Source organism: Suncus etruscus, chromosome 14 (genome assembly GCF_024139225.1).
Source record: "Suncus etruscus isolate mSunEtr1 chromosome 14, mSunEtr1.pri.cur, whole genome shotgun sequence".
In the NCBI taxonomy this organism is placed as follows: Eukaryota; Metazoa; Chordata; class Mammalia; order Eulipotyphla; family Soricidae; genus Suncus; species Suncus etruscus.
In genome coordinates this window covers 39,768,381-39,778,405 of record NC_064861.1, presented here as the reverse complement: position 1 = coordinate 39,778,405, position 10,025 = coordinate 39,768,381, and the positions used below count along the sequence as shown (strand labels likewise).

Sequence of the window (10,025 nt, the reverse complement as noted above, 5' to 3'; positions counted from 1 at the left end):
CCTCCCCTGCGGGTCCCTCGGCGGCTCTTTCCGCAGGACGAGCAGGCAGGCGCTCCACCACCGCGCGCAGACCTGGCGTGGGACTCAAGGCAGCGCGGCGGGGAGAGCTGCTCCCGCCTGGTGGACCCACAGCCCGAGAGCGGCAGGGAGAGGAGGAAGAAGGGAAGGCCAGGAGGAGCCCCCGGTCAGTGGCCGAGCTCCAAGCCCACGCACCCTGCCCGCCTCCTTGGCTGCCAAAGCCCGCAACGCCTCACCCCGAAGCGCGCTCTCCCGCCTGGCACCCTCCCAGCAGAGGTCGCGTCCGTTGGAGCAGGGCCCCGCCCCGAACCCGCTTTTCCTGGGGTAGTGGGGGGAATCCTCCCACCGAAACTCTCCCGAGCTTCTTCCCCCATCTCCATCTCCTAAAACGCCACTGACTAGTCAACTGCACCCCGCGTGGTCAGCGGCCCTTTTCCGCAGCGTCCTACCCCACCCCTCTCCGCCTTCAACTCCTTACCCGGGTTTGGGCCAAGAACTACACCATTCTTTGGCCCAGGGTGGGTGGGCACCCAGGGCTGGGAGGAAGGGCGGAGCACCGTACCCAGCTGGGAACCAAGCCAGGTGACCGTGGAGACGCCGGGAGTTCTGCAGTATTCCAGCGAGGAGTGAACGCAGAACGCCGGAGGAGCATTTAGGTGCCCGTGGGTCGGAAAGCGAAGGAGCAGCCCTGCGGGCAGCGGCGCGCGTGAAGGTAAAAGCGATGGGAAGGGTTGCGGTAGGGGAGCCCCCGCCCCGGTAGGACTCCGAGCCAAGGAGATTTCCAGGCGGCGGGGTTAAATCGCTGGCCCCTGCGTCGCCAGTTGGTTCTTCTTCACCAATCCTGGCATCGGTGTTACTGGGTACAGAGAGAATCCTAGGACAGCAAGCAAGCTAAGGTCAGCTTTGCTCCCTCAACTCTGTTTACCCCCTTTCATATCCTTCACCAGAAGCTGGCTTCTTCCCTCAAATGTGCTGTGGAATGTGTCCAGTTCCACCAGAAAGGAAAAGGAGAGGGCAGAGTGAGCCCCTGGTTCAGAGAGGCACGCTCACACCTCAGCTCAGGTAACCTTGCTTCTCTTCCCATTTCCCCTTACAGTAACTTAATCTGAGGCCCTATCTATCTCTCTTACCCCCAGTCTCTCAGCTAGCTCTGGCAGGAGGGGTCCGGTGAGGAGACTCAGTTGATTCCTATCTGCTGCTCCTGCTCACCAGCCTCTCTCATCAGACGATTTCTCAATACCAAGGAAAAGAGAACAGAGAGCAGCTGTCCAAGCTTTTAGCCACAGTTTCAATGGGGTGGGCGGAGAGACAGGACTATACTACTTCACTTTGTTCCACCAGCAGGCAGTTTCTGGAGAGCTGCCTTAACTGGCATTAACACCTGGGTTTTCTTTTGCTTATCTGTGGCCTGAAGTTATTCCCATCCTCTCTGTTACTTGCAAAGTCTTTGGAGGGCCTGTGGCCTTTCTCCTCTTCCTGAATTTCCCCAGGGTGAGTCACAAAGAGGCAGTTGCTATCTTTATTCGATTATTCCTACTGACTAGACATATTCCTTGAGGAATTTCAAGAAGTTGTCTCAGAAATTGATTTTGGTGGATGACTTTAAGACCTCAAGAGGTACCATAGCTGCCCTCAGTTTCCAAAGCAAGAGAACCGACTTGCACTGTGTGACATGAATTTGAGGCCTTGCTTGAGTTCTAGGACAGCAGATTCATATGAAGACTGAATCCAGACAAGATTCTGACGGGAAGCATGAATCCACTGTGCACTGAACTGGTTGTAGAGTCAGCAATGCTCCATACCCATTCCAAGTCCAAGCAGAGATCACATAATACAGAATGAATCATAGGAACATTACTGCAATCAATGAAAATGACTTTTAAGGTTTGTGACTTATTGAAGTCTTTGACCTCTAAGATGTGGCTTGCCTGCAGCACAAGTTGGTGTGCTCTTAGTATAAATAATTAGCACCTGCTTTTTATGTACCAGTTATATGGCTATGCACTTTCATTAAGAGAAATCACATCACTGTTCCTCTGCCCATAAACCTGAAGTTGCTCCCTTGTTTCATTAAGATAAATATTAGTGTCCTTTCTGTGATTTGACAAAGTCAAACAGTATGCCTTTCTCCTCCATTGTTCTCATCTACTGCCTTTCACCACTACTATTTGACTAATTTCCTTTCTCAGGTGCCTTGTTGATTAATTCTGTCTGACTTTCTGGATTTATGTTGAAAAATTAGTGTCTATTTTAATACTTCAGGATGAAATCCTTGCCTCTAACATTACATGCCAAGTACCTCACCTTCTTCTCCTTTTTTTCCTTTTTTAACACTACCTTCCAGCATATGGCGTATGGCGCACTATTCCTATATTATTAATAGTCTATAGCAGGGGTCTCAAACTCAATTTACCTGGGGGCCGCAGGAGGCAAAATCGGGGTGAGGCAGGGCCGCATAAGGAATTTTGCTTACCGAATATTCGCAATAAAAAAAATCGCATTAGTAAGAAAAAAAATCGCGGGCCGGGAAGGTGGCGCTAGAGTTAAGGTGTCTGCCTTGCAAGTGCTAGCCAAGGAAGGACGGCAGTTCGATCCCCCCGCATCCCATATGGTCCCCCCCAAGCCAGGGGCAATGTCTGAGCGCTTAGCCAGGAGTAACCCCTGAGCATCAAACAGGTGTGGCCCGAAAAACCAAAAAAAAAAAAAAAAAAAAAAAAAAAGAAAGGAAAAAAATCGCATTAAACATTTGCATACCCTGAACGGAACTGCTCGGGGTATGCGAATGTTTAATGCGATTTTTTCTTACTAATGCGATTTTTATTGCGATTATTCGGTAAGCGAATAATCGTGAATACTGCGACATTTGAAGGCCAGCCGCGGGCCATAAAATGTTGTAAGGAGGGCCGCAAAGCCGTGAGTTTGAGACCCCTGGTCTATAAGACTGTAATCAAATGAAACTTGCACTGTTTTTGCAGTCATGTATTTCAACACTTGAGTATGAGGAGTAGTCCATTATTAATGGACTCAGTTAAATGGTTTGATCTGTAAAACAACCTTGTAGATTAAACTCTATGATTTCATGTCATTGGTGGCGAAAGCTCAGTGGGTATGTGGATCTAATCCAGGGTCACAGTAAGTAGTGCAACATTTATTCAGGTGTATATAATTCTAGGGCTCAAATTTTGGTTTTGGTTTTGGAGTTACATATAACAGTGCTAAGCGCTTACCACTATGCTGTCAGTGTTTGGTAGACTCTTTTTTTTTTTTGTCTGTTTTTTTTTTGTTTTTTGGGCCACACCCATTTGACGCTCAGGGGTTACTCCTGGCTATGTGCTCAGAAATCGCCCCTGGCTTGGGGGGACCATATGGGACACCGGGGATTGAACCGCGGTCCTTCCTTGGCTAGCGCTTGCAAGGCAGACACCTTACCTCCAGCGCCACCTACCCGGCCCCTGGTAGACTCTTTTCAATAGTGAAGATTGATTGGGGTCAGATGCTAGGCAAGTGCCTTATTTGTTATACTATCAGACCCTTAATTTCTAACTCTTACCCAAAAAAAAACCCTAAAATTTCTGTATTTCATGTGAACTTCTGGCCCTTGCACCTGAAATTTGCATAGAGGGAAGGCCCTTCTGTCCTTGGATGGTGGCAGTCTGACAGAATATCAGATATCCTAGTAGCTCCTTCTCTATTTGTTCAACTAGTCTCTTATTTGTAAATGGACATAAGCTTGATAGTAAAGGACCTATTTGTTTCATATTACAGACAACAGCTATATCTTTCTTCTCTGTGTGGTTAAAACAGTTAAAACAGACTGAAGCCTAGTAGTCAGTTAAGTGTTTAATCTTGGAATACTTTTTTTTTTTTTTTTTTTTTTTTGGTTTTTCGGGCCACACCTGTTTGATGCTCAGGGGTTACTCCTGGCTAAGCGCTCAGAAATTGCCCCTGGCTTGGGGGAACCATATGGGACACCGGGGATCGAATCGTGGTCCTTCCTTGGCTAGCACTTGCAAGGCAGACACCTTACTTCTAGCGCCACCTCGCCAGCCCCATTCTTGGAATACTTTTGAGAGTGTCAGAAAGGAGCACTATGCCACCTATTACCAGGCATTTCCCAATGGGTAAGAAAAGACTTTCTACCTCTTTCATTTGGCCTTTTGCCAATTATGAAAGCTATGAACTGATAGCAGACTACAGCCCCCACCTGCCAGAATCCAGCCCCAAGTGAAAGGATGCCATGAGGATTAAGAAAACAAGACGGACATAATAGAGAAAAGCATGGGGTCAGGGGGATCCCAGCCTCACGGATTGACAACCCTGACTATTCTTCTCTTACAGTATGTATTATTCAAGGACTATCAACATGGGAGGAAGAGCAAATAATAGGCAAATTTCTATCTAATGCTAACCAAGCCTACGGGATGAGGGGGATACATTTCATAAAGAAATGTGTGACAAAAGAGAAAGCTAAGGTAGAATTTCTGGAGTTTTTCTTCTTTTGGAAGAGGTGGCAGGTAAGAGTGAATACAGGACTCCCCATCCTTTGGATACTCCCAAGTGGGGACAGGGCCACACCCAGGTAATTAAGAAATCAGAAGTCCTTATCATCTTTTTCTGCCCCTCTCCTCAGACTATCAACTCTCTAGTTAAACTTATTTATTCTTGATTGTCTTCATATTCAACACCTACCCATCCTTCCCAATGCTTGATCAGTTGTTTTCCTTAAGGGAAATCAGTTCTTTCTTCCTGTTGTACACAGGGTACCATGAAGTTCAAGAATCCCAAGATCATATCTAGTTTGTAGCATATACATTTCTCCCCAAAAGAGAAACTTCTTTCTGGTATACAGAAACTTCACATACCAAATGCAATGTTCCTTGGCTCCCACAGAGTTGTCCTGTTTGAAAGTTTGATTTGTAATATGAAATGTTCTCCCCTGATAGTTTATGAGAGATTATGAAAGTGTTGGTGCCCAGTGTTTATCATATGTAGATCAAAGTCCTTTTTGTTTTTTTGTTTGTTTGTTTGTTTTTTGGGCCACACCCGGCAGTGCTCAGGGGTGACTCCTGGCGGTCTGCTCAGAAATAGCTCCTGGCAGGCACGGGGGACCATATGGGACACCGGGATTCGAACCAACCACCTTTGGTCCTGGACCGGCTGCTTGCAAGGCAAACACCGCTGTGCTATCTCTCCGGGCCCTCAAAGTCCTCTTTGGACAACAGCACCTTTTCCTTTTTCCTCTCCCCATGCACGAGGACCCTTTTTGGCTTGTGACTACAGGCCACAAGCTATCTGACTGCCATGTCATTGTTTCATTTGTACCATGCTTCTTTCATTTGTACCTGCCTTCTGTTTCATCACTGTGCTGCTTTGTCCAAGCTGGGATGGCAGTATCAACTCCATGCTCAATACAATTTTGGGGATGGATTCACTGACCTTTGCAAGACACATAAAATAGTGCTTTAAAAAAAAAAGTAAGTCTCTCATAAGAGCACCTTAAATTACAGCCCTTAGTGAATATTTTTCTGAAACTCATGTTCAAAGTTTTAATGCTCTGGTCGTCTTGTCTCAATTTGATTTTTTCCTGTGTTCTTTGTGTCATACACAGCAACATTTATTTGGGATGATATAATTTGGTTTTAATATACAGTTCATCTATAAAGTTATTTTATCAATGATTCTAGAACACTAAGTTATGTGTACCTGAAAGGAAAATTTTATGTATATGGAGGCTTTAATTTTAGATCAATTTACTCATTCACTAGCCATCAGTATAAAGGATTCTGGTACCTCAAAGATAGAAGACCAGAAGCTTCAAACTTTGGAAATTGGAGGATCTTGGCCTTCCCTGTTCCCCAGATGATATGAAGTGGGGGTACCATGGCAGCATTCCTCAGGTGTTGGGGATATCTGAAGTTAGGCTTCCAGTTGCTTTCATCTGCCTTTTGCCCAGTACAGTGGACCCCAACCTGCCTGATAAGAGAGGACCCTCTGCTATCACAGGTTGCTGAGAATCATTAGAGGGGTGAATCCAGTCCTGTCCTTGTTTTTACTCTCATTGCTGTATGGATATCAGCACACTGGGTCCACTGAGCCTCAGTTATTTGTTTGCTTATCAGAGAAAGAATTGATTGGGATTGTGGATTGTCAGCAGAGAGAAAATGAGAGGATAAACTTTAGGCAGAATCTGTCTCACCTTAGACATTTATTCTATGAGCATGCCTGAGAAGGTATGCCTTCATTTATAGCACACATATAAGTACTGACTTGGTCACATACATGTACATACAGAGTTGGCCCAGCATCTGCCGCCAATAAATGTGCATTTGAACTCAGGAGGGACAGAGACACAGCCACAAGAAGAAGCAAAAGCTGAGCATAATCATCTCAGCAGTGATGTGCCACACATGTGCACATGAACACACAGTGTTGGCCAGGCAAATCTGAAGTGGTCATCCAGGAGAATGCTTGGGAGAGGACAAGTGCTTCAGGTGATGAGGCCTGGGCAGGGAAAGTTTTTGGGTGCCTGGGAAAACAGGAAGGCAATGCATAAAACCAATGACTCTATGCAGGAGAAACATTGTAGTTAGTCACTATTACTATATTGAGAAAAGTGGGGCTTTCAGAACTGAAGAAGGATTGGCCATAGTTGTGAGACTCAGAACTAATGGAGAATCAAATCAAGCACATAATAACTTCAACCTTGGCATAGAACCTTTAGAGAGGTGGGCCCCATATGCCAAGATTTTGTGAGTCCAAGACCTTTCAGTTCTTTCTCTGAGTAACTCTGGTAGAATGAAACAGGGTGGTCAGTCTCCAAGGAAATGGCTGCCTATATATGGTACAGATGGCACAGATGGTACTCTGGGGGACCCGACAGCATCAAAGTGACAGAATTTTTGGTGAAGCTGAAAGACAGGAAAAGCTAAAGCTTTGACTTTGAAGGTGTCAATGAGGAAGTCTGACCTGATGGCAGTGCAAGGTAGAATGTAGAAGTAGGAAACTCAAAAGTCTGAGATAACAAGGGCCCAAGACTGTGTTCATTGGGAGAGGGGTTAAGGAATTACAGGAGCAAGGAAGTCTTTGTACTTGGGGCCAGCTTATAAAAAAAAGTCTGAGTGTTTAGAAGGGATGATGTTATTAGGTGGAGATGACCAGTGATTTAAGTGTTCCCTAATTGATATTTCATTGTGTGTTTTATTTATTTAATCATTTGACAAAGTAAATTCTGTAGACCCACAGAGACTTTTCTTTCTATTTTAATACTCTCATTATACCCAGGATTTTATTTCTTATTAGATCTATTAGTTTAATATAGTAGGAGATAGACTATATTCTTAAACAAAAATTGCTTTAACATTAAGAAGGGAAGGCCAGGCAGATCTGAATGGATTGATCTGTTTGAGACAAGACTATTTTTTCCCATATGCATCTTAACATTAACAGTGATTGTGTTGATTAAAGCATGCAACTGACTAATGGTCAGCAAACTTATCTGAATTCGTCCCATTAGATTTGATGGGGTAGAATGTTTTCTAAATTAAAATTTTTTATTTAAAGCCTTGTGGTTTACATATTCATAGTTAAGTTTTAGACATAAAATGTTTCAGCAACAATCCACCATCAGTGTCAGCCTCCTTCTACCAATGTTCCCAGAGTCCATTCCATGGCACCACCCCTGCCCAAGCCTGCCTTCATATCAGGCACCTTTTTAAGTTTGGTTGTTAAAGTTTTTCTCATTATTTAATTGTTGTTGACTCCATAGTTTGGGTATTTAGTTCATTTTTGTCTTTTCTTAACACCACCAATGCACCTGTGTCTCCTTGACCCCCGTTTCCCATTACTTCACATATGTCTTTCTCCTCTTCCTCAATTTATTTATTGTCTCTCCTCCTCGACTTATTTCCTTCTCATTACTATACTCTGGAGCTAAGAGTGTTCTGGGGGATTTTTTTTTGATGGTTCCAACAGAAATTATTTTGTGGCAGTTGTATGCAGCAGCTCCCAGTGTCTGTGGCTAACCAGCTTTCTCAAGAATTACCTAATAACTTCAGAAACCCAGAAGAGCACAGAACCCATGTGTGGTTGAAGCCTGGGAAATTTGAGTGAATCAGCCACTGAGCTGAGTTTCAGCTAACTCTGTTTGCGAGAACTGGAGCATACTCATGCTAATGAGTGTAGACCTATGTTACATGCAATTCAGGGTGACAGAAATGCCATCAGGCTGACAGTCCCAATTTCAGAACGTCAGGGTTTCCTACGTTTGTTTGGCCTACTAGGATGCCCAAGCTATTACACTGCTTCTATGCAACCTGAGGGAAAGCTTCAGGAGCTCTCATCCACTGTGGCAAAAGTGAGCTCTACAGAATGGGCTGAAGATGCTGAGTTGAGTTTCTAGATTTCCATGATTCTGCCATGACCTGGGATTGCTCACTTGTCTACTCTGATCTGTCTTCTCAGAATCTGGCAAGTTGGGCCTCTTTCTCCAGACAGATTTTCTCATAATCCCTTATTTCTACCATATTTGACTACTTTGTGTCCCTAGATAAGTTCTCCAGCCTGGATTCAACTATTTTAGGACTATCCAAAGTTTCTTTCTTCCTCAATATGACTCTAGTGAATTGAATATGACTGTAGTGACTTCTAGGTCAGTATTGACAAATACTCTGAGGCCAAACTAAGACTTGCCAGGGAATTGTGCTATTAGTGATGCCTGGTTGACAAGGGAAGGTGTGGGGAGGAAAATAACTGTATTTGCTACCTCAGGAGTATTTTCCTGAACTGAACTTTCTTCTCCTGTACATTACTTGAGGCCAACATGTGCAGGTTTGTCCCTAAAGTTGAAAGATACTGGAAACACCTAAACTCTCCAGTTCCTCCTTCAGTGTCACCTATTTGGCAGAAGTAGGTACCCAAAAAGGAATATAGGTCTTTTTTTTTTGGGGGGGGGTCACACCCGGCGGTGCTCAGGGGTTACTCCTGGCTGTCTGCTCAGAAATAGCTCCTGGCAGGCACGGGGACCATATGGGACACCGGGATTCGAACCACCCACCTTTGGTCCTGGATTGGCTGCTTGCAAGGCAAACGCCACTGTGCTATCTCTCCGAGCCCAGGAATATAGGTCTTGACAGCACTTTATTTCAGAAAACCTCTCTGCTCCTGGTGAAGAAGAGAGGAATGGTCTCTACTTGCCTGCCACTCAAGGGATATGTGACAGATGTCAGTGTGTACTAAGGTCTAAGGAAATTGCAGAGCTTCTGGTGGAGTTTAGGCCCTATTATTCTCAAAGGAGACTGTCACACTGGATAGTGACTTCTTCCTGCTGTGAAAATGCAGTCAATAAGGCTTGATAAGTGGGCAGGCCCCAGCTCTAGCTGGCTGTTTGGCTTCAACCCCACAGATTGACTAGTCTGACAGAATTTTGCATACTTGGCACAGGGTTCCAAGTTCTTGTTCTCTTCCAAAAACAAGATGTCTGTCATCCAGTGGTTCCCATCCTGGACTGAGCAGGCTGGACTCTGGTCCCATCCTTTGCTGTTTTTTAGGCCTGTAAGAGGCTCCTAAGCTCTATTATGACCTTCATGCCTGACTTTCCCTTCTGAGTTCCTCCTGCCAATAGTCTGCCATCTGCCAATGATGCTCTGTTTGTGAAATGTCAATGGCTTAATATCAATTTTGGAGGTTTTATTGCTTCTGCCCACTTTTTCCTGTGGGATTTTGATCCAATCACAGCCAATCCAGAATGATGGTATATTTGTGTTCCTATTCAAAGTTGAAAAAATGTCATCCTACCCGAAGATCCAGGGTGACCAGGCTTTGCATGAATGCAATCACAACCTATCTCTGGGCTCCATAATTCTACCTATAGGAAAGCAGTTTTGGAATTGGTAATGTTTTTTGTTTGTTTGTTTTGGAGTCACACCCGGCAGTGTTCAGGGGTTACTCCTGGCTCCACGCTCAGAAATCGCTCCTGGCAGGCACAGGGGACCATATGAGATGCTGGAATT

The 10,025-nt window shown here is 45.0% G+C and overlaps 1 protein-coding gene across 1 annotated transcript in view; it reads right to left on the bottom strand.

Moving 5' to 3' along the window:
- The window catches only part of GPT2 (glutamic--pyruvic transaminase 2), a 690,974-nt gene that overhangs the window by 608,188 nt on the left and 72,761 nt on the right, over nt 1–10,025 (bottom strand). The gene's annotated exons all lie outside the window — the stretch shown is intronic.